This window comes from Fundulus heteroclitus, unplaced genomic scaffold (genome assembly GCF_011125445.2).
Source record: "Fundulus heteroclitus isolate FHET01 unplaced genomic scaffold, MU-UCD_Fhet_4.1 scaffold_65, whole genome shotgun sequence".
In the NCBI taxonomy this organism is placed as follows: Eukaryota; Metazoa; Chordata; class Actinopteri; order Cyprinodontiformes; family Fundulidae; genus Fundulus; species Fundulus heteroclitus.
The window spans coordinates 446,905-461,097 of NW_023397088.1; the positions used below are offsets into that span (position 1 = coordinate 446,905).

At 46.3% G+C, this 14,193-nt stretch overlaps 1 protein-coding gene across 1 annotated transcript in view; it reads right to left on the minus strand.

The window, feature by feature from the left end:
• Positions 1 to 14,193, minus strand: part of LOC110368152 (NLR family CARD domain-containing protein 3) — a 445,883-nt gene that overhangs the window by 225,574 nt on the left and 206,116 nt on the right. The gene's annotated exons all lie outside the window — the stretch shown is intronic.

Below are 14,193 nucleotides of genomic sequence, written 5' to 3' on the forward strand. Positions count from 1 at the left end.
GAGAATGGCAAAAGTTTGTTGAACAGTATGATTTTAAGCATGTAACAACAAGTCCTCGTTATGCACAATCGAATGGAAAAGAGAAGAAAGGAGTTCATATTTGTAAGCAACTTCTGAAGAAAGCTGTAGATAGTAACTCTGGCCCGTATTTAGCTTTATTAAGCTACAGATCATCACCATTGCAATGTGGATTTTCACCTGCTGAACTTTTGATGAATCAGATGATTTGTACAACTCTACCAAGAGTTGTGACAGTAAAGAACAAGGTGCAAAGATATTGTCAAAATTGGAGTACAAGTTACAAAAGCAGAAAGCAAAAAAAAGTCATATTATGACAGATCAGCTAAGATTCTACTCCCACTGTCATACAGGGACCCAGTAAGGATTCGGGATGATAAGGGATGGAATACTAAAGCAACTATTCTGCAGGAATTAGCTCCACTTTTATTTGAAGTGAAAACTGAAGATGGACAAGTTCTGAGACGAAATCATCGCAGTTTGTTGAAAACTCCATTAGTGAAGATTCTAAGGACTCTCAGATTATTTCTACAACTGAATAACATTGTGACATGGACAGTATTGGGGACAATCCACCTGTGCTAAGTAGATCTACCAGAGTGGTGAAAAAACCTGATAGACTGAACTTGTGAAGAAAATTTAAGAGAAAAAAAACCTTCGAATGAAAAGATTATTTTTGTAACATTTTTACTTTAAAGAAAGGAGGATGTAATGATTGAATGAATTATGTTTAGGTCCACTAGATGGCAATCATGAGGTTATGTGAATACATAAATATTCTGTCTCTGTTCGAGGTTGGTCGTGTTTTTTCTCTCCTCTCCAGCTCTTCACCCCCTCCCCCTCTACTGCTTCTGCTGCTATGTCTCTGTCTTTCCGAGCATTTTCTTCATATCACCTGAACTCTGAAAACCATTAATCTGGTAAGCTGGTCTCGCAACGCTATTGACTAAATTTTTCTGATGGATAGGCAACAAAAGGGGGAGACATCCAGTCCCGATTTGACCCATTCTGTAGGATATACCCTACATTCCTGGATGGAAAACGGTGTGTCTTTCGACTTTGTCATTCCTGGACGTGGCAATGTTTACATATTTGGATTCATGATACTTGGATTTCTTCTTATTGGATTTGGTGGATTTTTGATGTATCAGCAAATACAGTGGATGTCTGTAGCCATTTGGCCTTGATCAGTCTACCGGCTGCATATGATGTGATCACTAAGGCGGTGAACAAACAGACCTGGAAGTTGGAGGAGCAGAGCTGAAAAGCTGGATGTGCTGGTACGCAAACTCGCTTCGGTGGTTGAACTCAAGGGAAGATGGGATAAAATCTTGATGTGAAACGCTGAAGAGTCCAACAAATTTGGAATATTGGATTCGCCATTTGGAGCCAGCAATGACTTAAAGCTGACGGGAAAGCCAGAGCAGCATGTCTCATAACAAATAAAGTATTTGGACTATGCTTTCCCTATCTAGTCACTCCTGGATTGTTATGGCGGAGTGTGCTCAGAACTCTTCCCCCGCTACCTCCTCCCCCGCTGACATCTACGGATGCTTTCTGAACTGTTGCCCGGCTAATAACATCAAGGACAATGGCCTCTGGAGAGCATTCATGGAAATATAAACACTTTCACCCAAACAGACACACATAACTGATGCTCACAAAAACAGATGAACTTTCACGCGACTAGTCTCAAATGTTTACCTTTCTGCTTATATGTGTCTCGTCTTATTTGTGCTTCTCGTGCCAAGGTTTTTGATATCTATAACTGTATCCTGTTAATAGGTTAATAGGATAAAGTTTGAAAAATGTTTTTCCCCACCGTCCTTCCTTTTGTGGCCCCTATCTTTCCACAGAGTAATGGCAGCGCCCTGTGGGCACCGTGAAAGCGTGTAAATCGTTTCCCCCTGAAATGTTTGTGATGTTTGTGATGGCGGTTGTACTGAAACAGCAATTTCCCTCTGGGATCATTAAAGTATTTCTGATTCTGAAAAGAAAAGAATAACACAACAGAAGCAGAGAGTCTTTTTGACACACCTGTGAGAAACCTGTGTGAGGAGATCCATGAAAGGAGACTTTAATAAAAGAGTCTGAGCACTACAAGATGCCTGGTAATTATCAAACATGAACATAACAACTTTGGTATTCCATCCGTGGTTCGGGTCAGTCTGCTACTCTAAATTTAAAAGCCTCTGCTGAACATGACAGTAAGCAGCATGTTTCTAAAATTATTGTGGAGGTCTTAAAAGGTTGCCTGTAGCCAAAACTTTAACAAACAACACCCTTAGGGACTTTTGAGTTTCTAAAAATCTACCAGTCCAGTAACAAATGCCGTTGTATAAAAGTAGGAGCCACTGTTAACTGGGGCAGTGGTCAGGAAATAAATGCCTTTAGGCTACAAGGTTGCTTAATGAAAAAGGGTGTGGTCCTAGGATGGAGGTCGTTAGAAGATCAGTTGTGTCCTACTCATCTAGCTGAAAAGGTCACACAGGAGCTCAAAGAAGGGTAATACTCGTTAGGTTCAGAGGTCTTTAGAACCCCATCAAGTCTGAGCTTTAACCCAAAATAGTGAGGGATGGAGGAGGGGTTTAGTTCATGTCCGACAATAACACCGGGTAAATGCAGTGGAAACACGACAAATTTATATAAGCACATGAAAAACCATGAGCAACAAAATGTTGAGCGACAAAAATGGAGAGAGGAGACAAAACCTCTCTCATTGCCCCGACAGACCCTGACCAACAGACAGACATCATTGATAGAGGCATTTCAGATCTCCAGAGAATATCCAGGTAGATAAGAGTGGTCATCTTCAGCAGCTCTTCATATTAACATTCAAAGCACATATTATATATCACAAGATACTGGAGCCCACTCACAAAGTCTAATTAAGACCTTGAAAGAACCCAGTACAATTATCCCATTAAAAAGTGTCTATGATGGGGAAATTTATATAATTAAAGCAGCAGACATGTCCACACATCACAAATAAAATTACATAAGGACTGAAATATATAAGAGGTGGATTAGGAAAAAAAACACTATGAACATAACTTTATTATTATTATTATTATTGAATTTTAATCATAAAATAAAAATCACATAAACAACATAAAGGTCAATAGTTTCATGATACATCTGTCAGGATTTGTTCTTGGATGAACCCATGACAGAGCACGCACACACAGAGCTAAGATGGAAAGTTTGTTGTAAGGTAGATGAATAAAGGCAGGTGGAACCAGAGATGCAGGACTGAACTGGAGCAGAGGTGTAGATGTATGCAGGAGCTGGCAAGCAGGACCAGAAGCACGGCAGAGAGGGAATTTGGAGACCAGACCACAGCAGCAGGATCCACAGCATGGCAGAGAGAGACCAGAGTTCAGCAGGATATGAAGCTAGGCTGGTGAATACTTGCAGATCTGAGTAGCAATAGAATGTATAGCTTGGCTGGATGAATACTTGCTATTAGATCAGAGTAACAGCAGGAATAGTTGCACAGATGATGTAGGATATACTCACAGTTGCTGGAGACAGACACAGAGAGCTGGCAGAGAATGTCCAGAGGGGGGGAAGCACAGAAGCAGTCAAGATGCAGAGGTGGCAGGGTTTCAACAGCAAGTAGGGAAAAACTCAGGTAGACAAGCGAGGAGTTAGTGGTGTACTGAAGACGGACCAGCAGAGAAACAAAGGCAGAGGGAGACTTAAGTAGGGAGGCTGACAGGTGAAGTGAGTCTGGCTAATTAGTGACTGACAGGTGTGAATAACTGCAGCGGAAGTGAAGAGAAGGCTGAGTGAGAGGGGTAGGAGGAAACTGAAAACTAACAATAAATGATGCTAATGTTAAGGAGTCCTACACCTCCGCCTCCCTTCCCTGACTCGGACGCTTGGATCACAACCTTGTCTACCTGTTCCCCCATTACATACCAATGGTGAGAAGGACAATGGCGCAGAAGGGATCAGTGAAAGTTTGGTCAGATGAGGCCACTGAGAGACTAAGGGATTGTTTCAGAACCACAGACTAGACCATGTTTCAAAGCTGTCATGGTGATGACATCAACAGCCTGATTGCAACACTGACTACATGACCTTCTGTGTGGAGAGCATTGTGCCTAGACGATGGCTACTGTGCTTTCCAAACAACCCCCCCCCCTCCTCCTGGTGACCCCTGACCTGAAAGTCCTCCTGAACTAGAAGAAAAAGGCTTTCAACTCAGGGGACACAGAGGATCAGGATAGAGTTCAGAGGGAGCTCCAATGGAGGATCAAGGTTGCAAAGAAAAACTATGGGAGGAAGATGGAGGAACAACTGGTGGAGAATAAAGTCACATTTCTCCTCACCATTGACCAAGCACTAAAAAGCAGTGTGACATGGCAACTTGTTTTGCCCCACCTCTGCTGCATGCCCTTCACCCCCCTAGGGCCAAAACCAAAATTTCCAGGGCGGGCGGGCGAAACAAGACCCTCCGTTTCCGTACAGCCCCGTACGGCCCCAATGCCCAGGTGTGCGCGGCGGCGTTCCGACGCTCGCCGCGGCCGGGCCGGCCCCCTTAAAAATCGGCGGGCCGGCCGGCCGGGTGAGGAGCCGATCCCCGCCCGCCACGCCGCCGCCGCCGTCCTGTCGCCGCGCACGGTGGCCGTGCGGCGGCCCCCCAAAGAAGGCCCTTCTCCGCTCGCAGCGCGGGCTCCATCCACAGTGTGGCGCCCGGGGGTAGGGTCGCGAACCGTACGCAGGCGGGGGGGGGCGTACAGCCCGCGGCGGGCGGGAGGGGAAATACGGGAAAGGTTCACGCATTGGCCGAGCCCGCGCGTCTGTCGAAGAGGCGCGATTTTGGGAGGGGCCGGGCGGCCGAAACGTGGACCGGCCATACAGGACCCACAGATTCCCTTTGCCGCTGGCGTCGGGCCTTCGGCGCCACCAACCTGTCGGAGCGGGGATGGCGCCAGCGCGGCAGGGGGCGGGAAGGGAAAAACGGGAAAGGTTCACGCATTGGCCGAGCCCGCACGTCCGTCAAAGTGGCGCATTTTTGGGAGGGCCAAGCGTCCGAAACGTGGACCGGCCGTACAGGACGCATAGATTCCCTTTGCCGCTGGCGTCGGGCCTTCGGCGCCACCAACCTGTCGGAGAGGGGATGGCGCCAGCGCAGCAGGGGGCGGGAAGGGAAAAACGGGAAAGGTTCGCCCATTGGCCAACCCGTGCGTCCATCGAAGTGGCGCATTTTTGGGAGGGCCAAGCGTCCGAAACGTGGACCGGCCGTACAGGACCCATAGACTCCCTTTGCCGCTGCTATTGGGCTAGAACTAAAAAAAAATATGCCACTTATTTTAATATAATGTTAAAATTATTATTTAACCCGTTTGCAAATATAACTTCCAGACCCCTAATGTGAAAAAAATAAAAATAAAATAATAATCTCCCACTTCCAGGCTGGAGGGGTCTCAGTCAGAGACCTCTCCCCAGGAAGAGTGCCTCTCGCTGGGTAAGAGTGCTGGAACGATGACCCCCCCTGCTGGAGCTCTGACATGCATCAGGCAACATCTCTAAATGTTTGGTAGGACAGGTTACAGTTTGTAACAGTGGTAGCCACATGCTGAACTTCATAAGACAATGTTATATTTATTAAAAATAACCTACCGCGATATGTACAATGTACATGTATGACAGCTACCGCGTTATGTACTTTTTAGATGTACGGCAGCTACCGCGTTATGTACACTTTAGATGTACGGAAGCTACCGCGTTATGTACACTTTAGATGTACGGCAGCTACCGCGTTATGTACCTCTCCCCAGGAAGAGTGCCTCTCGCTGGGCTAGAGTGCTTGACTGGACCCCCCTTCTGGAAGTCTGCCTTACCATAGGCATAATTTGAGCTACTCCTGTTAAATTCGTATCCACGCCATGCTGGAGACAGAACTCAAAAAAAATACGCCACTTTTTTTTATATAATGTTAAAATTATTATTTAACCCGTTTGCAAATATAGCTTCCAGACCCCTAATGTGAAATTAAAAAAAAAAAATTAATCTCCCACTTCCAGTCTGGGGGGGTCTCAGTCAGAGACCTCTCCCCAGAAAGAGTACCTCTCGCTGGGCTAGAGTGCTTGACTGGACCCCCCTTCTGGAAGTCTGCCTTACCATAGGCATAATTTGAGCTACTCCTGTTAAATTCGTATCCACGCCATGCTGGAGACAGAACTAAAAAAAAATACGCCACTTATTTTAATATAATGTTAAAATTATTATTTAACCTGTTTGCAAATTTAGCTTCCACACCCCTAATGTGAAATAAAAAAAATAAAAATTAATCTCCCACTTCCAGGCTGGGGGGGTCTCAGTCAGAGACCTCTCCCCAGGAAGAGTGCCTCTCGCTGGGCTAGAGTGCTTGACTGGACCCCCCTTCTGGAAGTCTGCCTTACCATAGGGTCAATTTGAGCTACTCCTGTTAAATTCGTATCCACGCCATGCTGGAGACAGAACTCAAAAAAAATACGCCACTTTTTTATATATAATGTTAAAATTATTATTTAACCCGTTTGCAAATATAGCTTCCAGACCCCTAATGTGAAATAAATAAAAAAAAAAAATTATCTCCCACTTCCAGGCTGGGGGGGTCTCAGTCAGAGACCTCTCCCCAGGAAGAGTGCCTCTCGCTGGGCTAGAGTGCTTGACTGGACCCCCCCTTCTGGAAGTCTGCCTTACCATAGGGTCAATTTGAGCTACTCCTGTTAAATTCGTATCCACGCCATGCTGGAGACAGAACTCAAAAAAATACGCCACTTTTTTTTATATAATGTTAAAATTATTATTTAACCCGTTTGCAAATATAGCTTCCAGACCCCTAATGTGAAATAAAAAAAAAAATAAAAAGTTTATCTCCCACTTCCAGGCTGGGGGGGTCTCAGTCACAGACCTCTCCCCAGGAAGAGTGCCTCTCGCTGGGCTAGAGTGCTGGAATGATGACCCCCCCTGCTGGAGCTCAGTCCAGTGAGATCCTGACAGATCATTGCCCCGGGGACAAGTTTTGGCAGCATCTCATCCACAAAACCTGCGCTGTTTTGAGAAAACTGTAGGAAATAAATGAATGATAAGCTAAGTTAAGCTCTTACCACTACTCACAGACATTTTGACACATATTTAAAAATTCCACCTCCAGGCTTGGGGGGGGTCTCAGTCACAGACCTCTCCCCAGGAAGAGTGCCTCTTGCTGGGCTAGAGTGCTGGAACGATGACCCCCCCTGCTGGAGCTCTGACATACATCAGGCAACATCTCTAAATGTTTGGTAGAGCAGGTTACAGTTTATATTTATTAAAAATAACCTACTGCGATATGTACACTTTATATGTACGGCAGCTACGCCGTTATGTACACTTTAGATGTATGTCAGCTACCGCATTATGTACATCTAGAACCGAAAAAAAACCGCCACTTTTTAAAAGATAATGTTCAAATTATTATTAAATCTGTTTCCAAATTTCCCTTCCAGAGTCCTATTAAGAAATTAGAAAAATATTTCAAGTCTAAATTGTTTATTTACTTTAATGTACTAAATGAGAATATGAAGGATGAGGTGAGATTCGAACCCTGCTCCTCTGGGTGGAAGGCAATGTTGTTATCCACTCTGCCACACCCCTTAGCCCCTATATATAGGGGGCAGAGAACCGTTTTGTACTTCCATGTTGCCTGTACAGCCTCCCTCCTTCTGTACACCTTGGCCCTCTGTGTTGTCCTGCTCTAACTCTACTCCTCAGGTGTGCCTAGTTGGCTGAGGGGGTGTGGCCCACACCTTTCTTTGCTTCCCGATCATATCTGCATGTGGGCTCGTCATCTGAAAACCATTACAGTACCAAGTTTGGTACACTTCTTTTTAGGAGGCCCTGATTAAGGCCTCATTAAGGTCAAAAACCAGCTGCTGGCAGACAAAATATAGAGCTACATGGGCTCCAGTGGGCTTGTTTCGATCGTCTCTATTTACTCTTTCGTTTGGTACCAAGTTTGTGAGGCTACGATGCTCCTTTGCTAAACAGTGGCACATAACACTGGTTTCTAGGAGGCCCCATTGAGCCTCCTAAGCAAGGTGAAAAACCCAGCTGCTGGGAGACAAAGGAAAAAGCTACATGGGCTCAAGTGGGCTTGTTTCGATCGTCTCCATTTACTGTTTCGTTTGGTACCAAGTTTGTGAGGCTACGATGCTCCTTTGCTAAACAGTGGCACATAACACTGGTTTCTAGGAGGCCCCATTGAGCCTCCTAAGCAAGGTGAAAAACCCAGCTGCTGGGAGACAAAGGAAAAAGCTACATGGCCTCAAGTGGGCTTGTTTCGATCGTCTCTATTTACTCTTTCATTTGGTACCAAGTTTGTGAGGCTACGATGCTGCTTTGCTAAACAGTGGCACAGAACACTGGTTTCTAGGAGGCCCCATTGAGCCTCCTAAGCAAGGTGAAAAACCCAGCTGCTGGGAGACAAAGGAAAAAGCTACATGGCCTCAAGTGGGCTTGTTTCGATCGTCTCTATTTACTCTTTCATTTGGTACCAAGTTTGTGAGGCTACGATGCTGCTTTGCTAAACAGTGGCACAGAACACTGGTTTCTAGGAGGCCCCATTGAGCCTCCTAAGCAAGGTGAAAAACCCAGCTGCTGGGAGACAAAGGAAAAAGCTACATGGCCTCAAGTGGGCTTGTTTCGATCGTCTCTATTTACTCTTTCATTTGGTACCAAGTTTGTGAGGCTACGATGCTGCTTTGCTAAACAGTGGCACAGAACACTGGTTTCTAGGAGGCCCCATTGAGGCCTCCTAAGCAAGGTGAAAAACCCAGCTGCTGGGAGACAAAGGAAAAAGCTACATGGGCTCAAGTGGGCTTGTTTCGATCGTCTCTATGTACTCTTTCGTTTGGTACCAAGTTTGTGAGGCTACGATGCTGCTTTGCTAAACAGTGGCACATAACACTGGTTTCTAGGAGGCCCCATTGAGCCTCCTAAGCAAGGTGAAAAACCCAGCTGCTGGGAGACAAAGGAAAAAGCTACATGGGCTCAAGTGGGCTTGTTTCGATCGTCTCTATGTACTCTTTCGTTTGGTACCAAGTTTGTGACCCTTTGTTGCTCATATGCTGAACAGTGGCACAAAACACACTGCTTCTCTGTGTTTTGTGCATCTCTTTTTCATACTTCAAACGATTGCCATTCTTAGACGCAAGCACCCAGAGGCACAAAAATCACAGACGGCGGTTGAGGGGTGAGCTAAAACTGATATCTAAAGTTTGGTATCACTGCACATAAATAAACCTTTCTTCCTCAGCTTTTGAGACTCAAATACTGTCTTGAACCCTTAGGAAGTTGGCTGAATTTTTTGGGGCAAACAGCTTTTGGTGTTTTTTTCACAGGAGGCTGATTTTAACATATTTTGTAGGTGACCTTATGAGGAGCAGAACCTGTGATTTTGAACTCCCTGGGTGGTTCCATGTGGACACAGTGGGGGTCAAAAGGTGAAAATTTGCAACCTTTGATGGCACACAGCTCACACACGGTTTGTCTGTTCCAGCTCAAACTCGGCATACAGGAGCCCCTTTGAGGCATCTACCAACAGGTAAGAGCTCATACCTGTATCCCCTTCCTATAGCTACTTCCTTTTAGCAATGAGATAAGAAGATGTGGTTAGTGGCATGTTGTAGAGCACTTCCAGGAAATGAGCATTTATAAGTTTGGTCCAAATCCATGAGCTGCAAAGGCCTCAATTATCAAAAATCAAATATTGCTCGGCTGGTGGCATAGCTCCAGAAACAAAACGGGCCCAGATTTTCACTCTTGGCCATATGTTGCAGTACCTTTTCCCACCACCATTGGTGCTATTGATATTTGGACAGGCCTGTACACCATCCCTCCTTCTGTACACCTTCCATTGTAAAGTAATGGAACCAGTTCCGGACAGCCTCCCTCCTTCTGTACATCTTCCATTGTAAAGCAATGGAACCAGTTCTGTACAGCCTCCCTCCTTATGTACGCCTTGGCCCTTAAAAAACACGCATAATTAATTAAGCCACGGTCTCGGCCAATAGCAGAAGCTTCCCCACTTTTCCCTTCCCGCCCGTAGTTGGTTCGTGCAGTGCTCTTTCCGACACGTTGGTGGCGCTATGCTGGGTGGGCTAATAAGCCATTGTAAAGCAATGGAACCAGTTCCGGACAGCCTCCCTCCTTCTGTACACCTTCCATTGTAAAGCAATGGAACCAGTTCTGTACAGCCTCCCTCCTTATGTACGCCTTGGCCCCTAAAAAACACGCATAATTAATTAAGCCACGGTCTCGGCCAATAGCAGAAGCTTCCCCACTTTTCCCTTCCCGCCCGTAGTTGGTTCGTGCAGTGCTCTTTCCGACACGTTGGTGGCGCTATGCTGGGTGGGCTAATACGCCATTGTAAAGCAATGGAACCAGTTCCGGACAGCCTCCCTCCTTCTGTACACCTTCCATTGTAAAGCAATGGAACCAGTTCTGTACAGCCTCCCTCCTTATGTACGCCTTGGCCCCTAAAAAACGCCCATAATTAAATAAGCCACGGTCTCGGCCAATAGCAGAAGCTTCCCCACCCCTCCGTAGTTGTGTTCGTGCAGTGCACTTTCCGACACGTTGGTGGCGCTATCCTGGGTGGTCTAATCCATTGTAACGTACAGCTATCCTTCCTTTCGTACGCGCCCCCCCCTCCGACACCCCCCGATACGCTAAATCTAGAAGAGAGCGCCATCACATGGTGCACGGAAGGCGGCACGCCCGTACGAAACGCCGACTTGGACCAAGCGGGCGAAATGCTGGAGCTTTTATTGCGCGCGTACGTACACTACCTCGTAACGAACACATACATACTGATTGTATGTGTAAATCCGTACGTACGGTATTCAAAATCATTGCGGCTGTACGGCCGAAGGCATCGTTTCGTACGATTTTCCCTTGACCAGCCTGATTGATCACACCTGTTACCTATCTTCTCCTCCAGTGTATTTAAGCAGTTGGTGCCCTTCTTTCCTTGCCAGTTCGTCTAGCCTATTCCAGCAAGCGTTCCAGCCCTTTCTCCCTGAGCTTCTAGTGATTTTTGAACCTTTTTGTGCCTTGACTCTGCCTCTGCCCAGTGTTTTTGGATACTTCTGCCTATTTTGACTAATTCTCTGTGTACCGACCCTTGGACCATCATTAAACACCCGAATCTTGGAAACTGTCTGAATCTGAGTTGTTATTTGAGTCCAGCCTGCTCAGCTCCTTGTTACAGTACGAACTGGCCATAACATGGACTCAGACAACTCAGACCCTGTTCGCACTGCACTCCGACTTCAGGGTGAGCGGCTACAAGCTCAGCAGGGGCAACTTGCACAATACCGTCTGGATCTTTTGGCCATGGCTGACAGGCAGCAGGCAGTAATGGCTTCTCTGGGTGAGCAACTGCGTCTTTTATCTGACCAAGTTAAATGTCTTCAAGTTAATGATGATACAGCTACCGGTCCTGTGTCAACCACCCCCCCCCCCCTGTGGATCCTTCTCCTCCTAGTGATGACACACTTAGTTCTGCCACGCCTCACCTTACCAAACCAGAATGAGATTGTAAAGCCTTTTTAACCCAGTGTAGTCTCCACTTTGAGTTACAGAAGTCCGCTTACCCCACTGAAAGGTCCAAAGTGGCATTTGTGATTTCTCACCTGACTGGCACAGCACAAGCCTGGGCCACAGCAGAGTGGAGCAGAGGATCACCTATATGTGAGTCTTTAAAAGTTTTTTAAGAAACCTTTTCTAAGATTTTTCAACGAACTGCTGCTGGCAGAGAAGCATTCAGGTCCCTCATGGGTCTTCACCAAGGCAGAAGGTCCACCTTTGACTATGCTATTGAGTTCCGCACATTAGCTGCAGAGAGCGACTGGAATGATGCAGCTCTATTCGATTCCTTCCTAACGGGGTTGGCGGACTCTGTTAAACGTATGTTGATCCCACTGGATCTTCCTAAGGATCTGGACTCCCTCATTTCCTTGGCAATCCGGACGGACAAGAGGCTGAGGGACCAAGCTGTTGAGAGGCCCAGACTCAGATTTTCTCCAGCTGTCCAGGGGGATCATCTGAGCTCATCCTTTAATTTTTCACCCAGCAACAATAAGTCTTCTGCATTCCCTGGTGTCACCTCTGCAGCTGAGGAGGAACCTATGCAGCTTGGAAGGACTCGTTTGTCTCCGGAGGAGCGACAGCGCCGCATGAGGGAGGGGAGATGCATCTATTGTGGACAGAAAGGACATTTCTTGATCTCCTGCCCAGTAATAAGGCCTGACTCACCAGTGAAGCAGAAGGCACGGGTGAGTCATACACCATTTAATTCTGATCCCTCTTGTGTTTTACAAGTAGAGTTAACGCCAACTCTGACTTCAGTCACCCATTCTACTCTGATAGATTCAGGCTCTGATGCCAATTTTGTAGACTCCACCTTGGCAAAGAACCTTGGGTTAGGACTGTTCCCATGGGAAAGAACCCTTGAGGCTCTTTGCTCTAGATGGGAGTTTGTTATGCCAAGTTACTCAAAAGTCTGAACCTGTTCTCCTGTCTTTCCCAGATGGCCATTCAGAGTACCTGAGTTTTCACCTGTTCAGTTTGCCTCAACAGCCAGTAGTGCTGGGGCTTCCCTGGTTGGTCAAACACAACCCCCAGATTGAATGGGTGTCTGGACGAGTGCTCTCTTGGCACGAGGACTGCAGAACAACTTCTTTCGCTGCTTCAAGACCTTCCTCCTTAGCTCCAACTCCTCCCTCTAGAAAACCTGTTGATGACCCAGTGGATTATCCTGACATTTCCAGGGTACCAGAATGTTACCGTGATCTCCGTGAAGTTTTCAACAAAGCTAAGGCCACTGCTCTGCCCCCACATCGCCCTTCTGATTGCGCAATCGACCTTCTGCCTGGCACTTCACCACCTTTAGGAAGATTATACTATTTGTCAGGTCCCGAGATGAAGGCAATGAATGATTATGTGGACTCCTCTCTTAAGGCAGGCATTATAAGGCCGTCCTCATCCCCAGCAGGAGCTGTTTTTTTCTTTGTGGAAAAGAAGGACAAGACACTTCGGCCATGCATTGACTACCGTGGTCTAAATGAGATCACAAAAAAGAACAGATACCCACTTCCCCTTATCTCTACAGCCTTCGAACTGTTAAAGGACACTACTATTTTCACAAGCTAGACTTGTGCAGTGCCTATCATTTAGTGAGAATACAAGCAGGGGACGAGTGGAAGACTGCTTTTAATACTCCCAGTGGGCATTATGAGTATTTAGTTATGCCTTTTGGTTTGACCAATGCACCTACTGTATTTCAGGCCCTAGTAAATTATATCCTTCTTGATCTACTCAATGTCTGCGTCTTTGTTTATCTTGATGACATTCTGATTTTCTCTCCTGATGAACAGACCCATATTCAGCACGTCCGGGAAGTGCTCAAGCGACTCCTTGATGCAAAACTCTATGTCAAGGCTGAGAAGTGTGATTTCCATGTACACACTGTGTCCTTCCTAGGTTTTATCATCTCAGAAGGTGAGATTGAGATGGATCCAGTTAAAGTTACTGCTGTGACTGAGTGGCCCACACCATCTTGCCGTAAGCAGCTGCAAAGATTCCTCGGCTTCGCCAATTTTTATAGAAAGTTCATCCGCAACTTCAGCTCCATTGCTGCTCCCTTGCATGCCTTAACATCAAACGAGATAGGGTTTGAGTGGTCCTCAGCAGCACAAGAATCTTTCCTAAGATTAAAAGAACTGTTTACATCTGCCCCTGTTCTCAATCTTCCAGATCCTCACCGCCTGTTTATTTTGGAGGTGGATGCTTCTAATTTAGGGGTAGGTGCAGTCCTCTCTCAGCATGTGGTGAAGGATGTTAGACTCCACCCTTGTGCATTTCTTTCTAGAAAATTGTCCCCCTCAGAAAGAAACTATGATGTTGGAGACAGAGAACTTTTGGCCATGAAGATAGCAATGGAAGAGTGGAGACACTGGTTAGAAGGGGCTGAACACCCCTTTTTGGTCTGGACAGATCACAAAAATATTGAGTACATTAAGAAAGCTAAGAGACTCAACCCCAGACAAGCCAGGTGGGCCCTTTTCTTTAACCGTTTCAACTTTACAGTTTCATTTAGACCCGGCTCCAAGAACCTCAAACCTGATGCCATATCCCGTC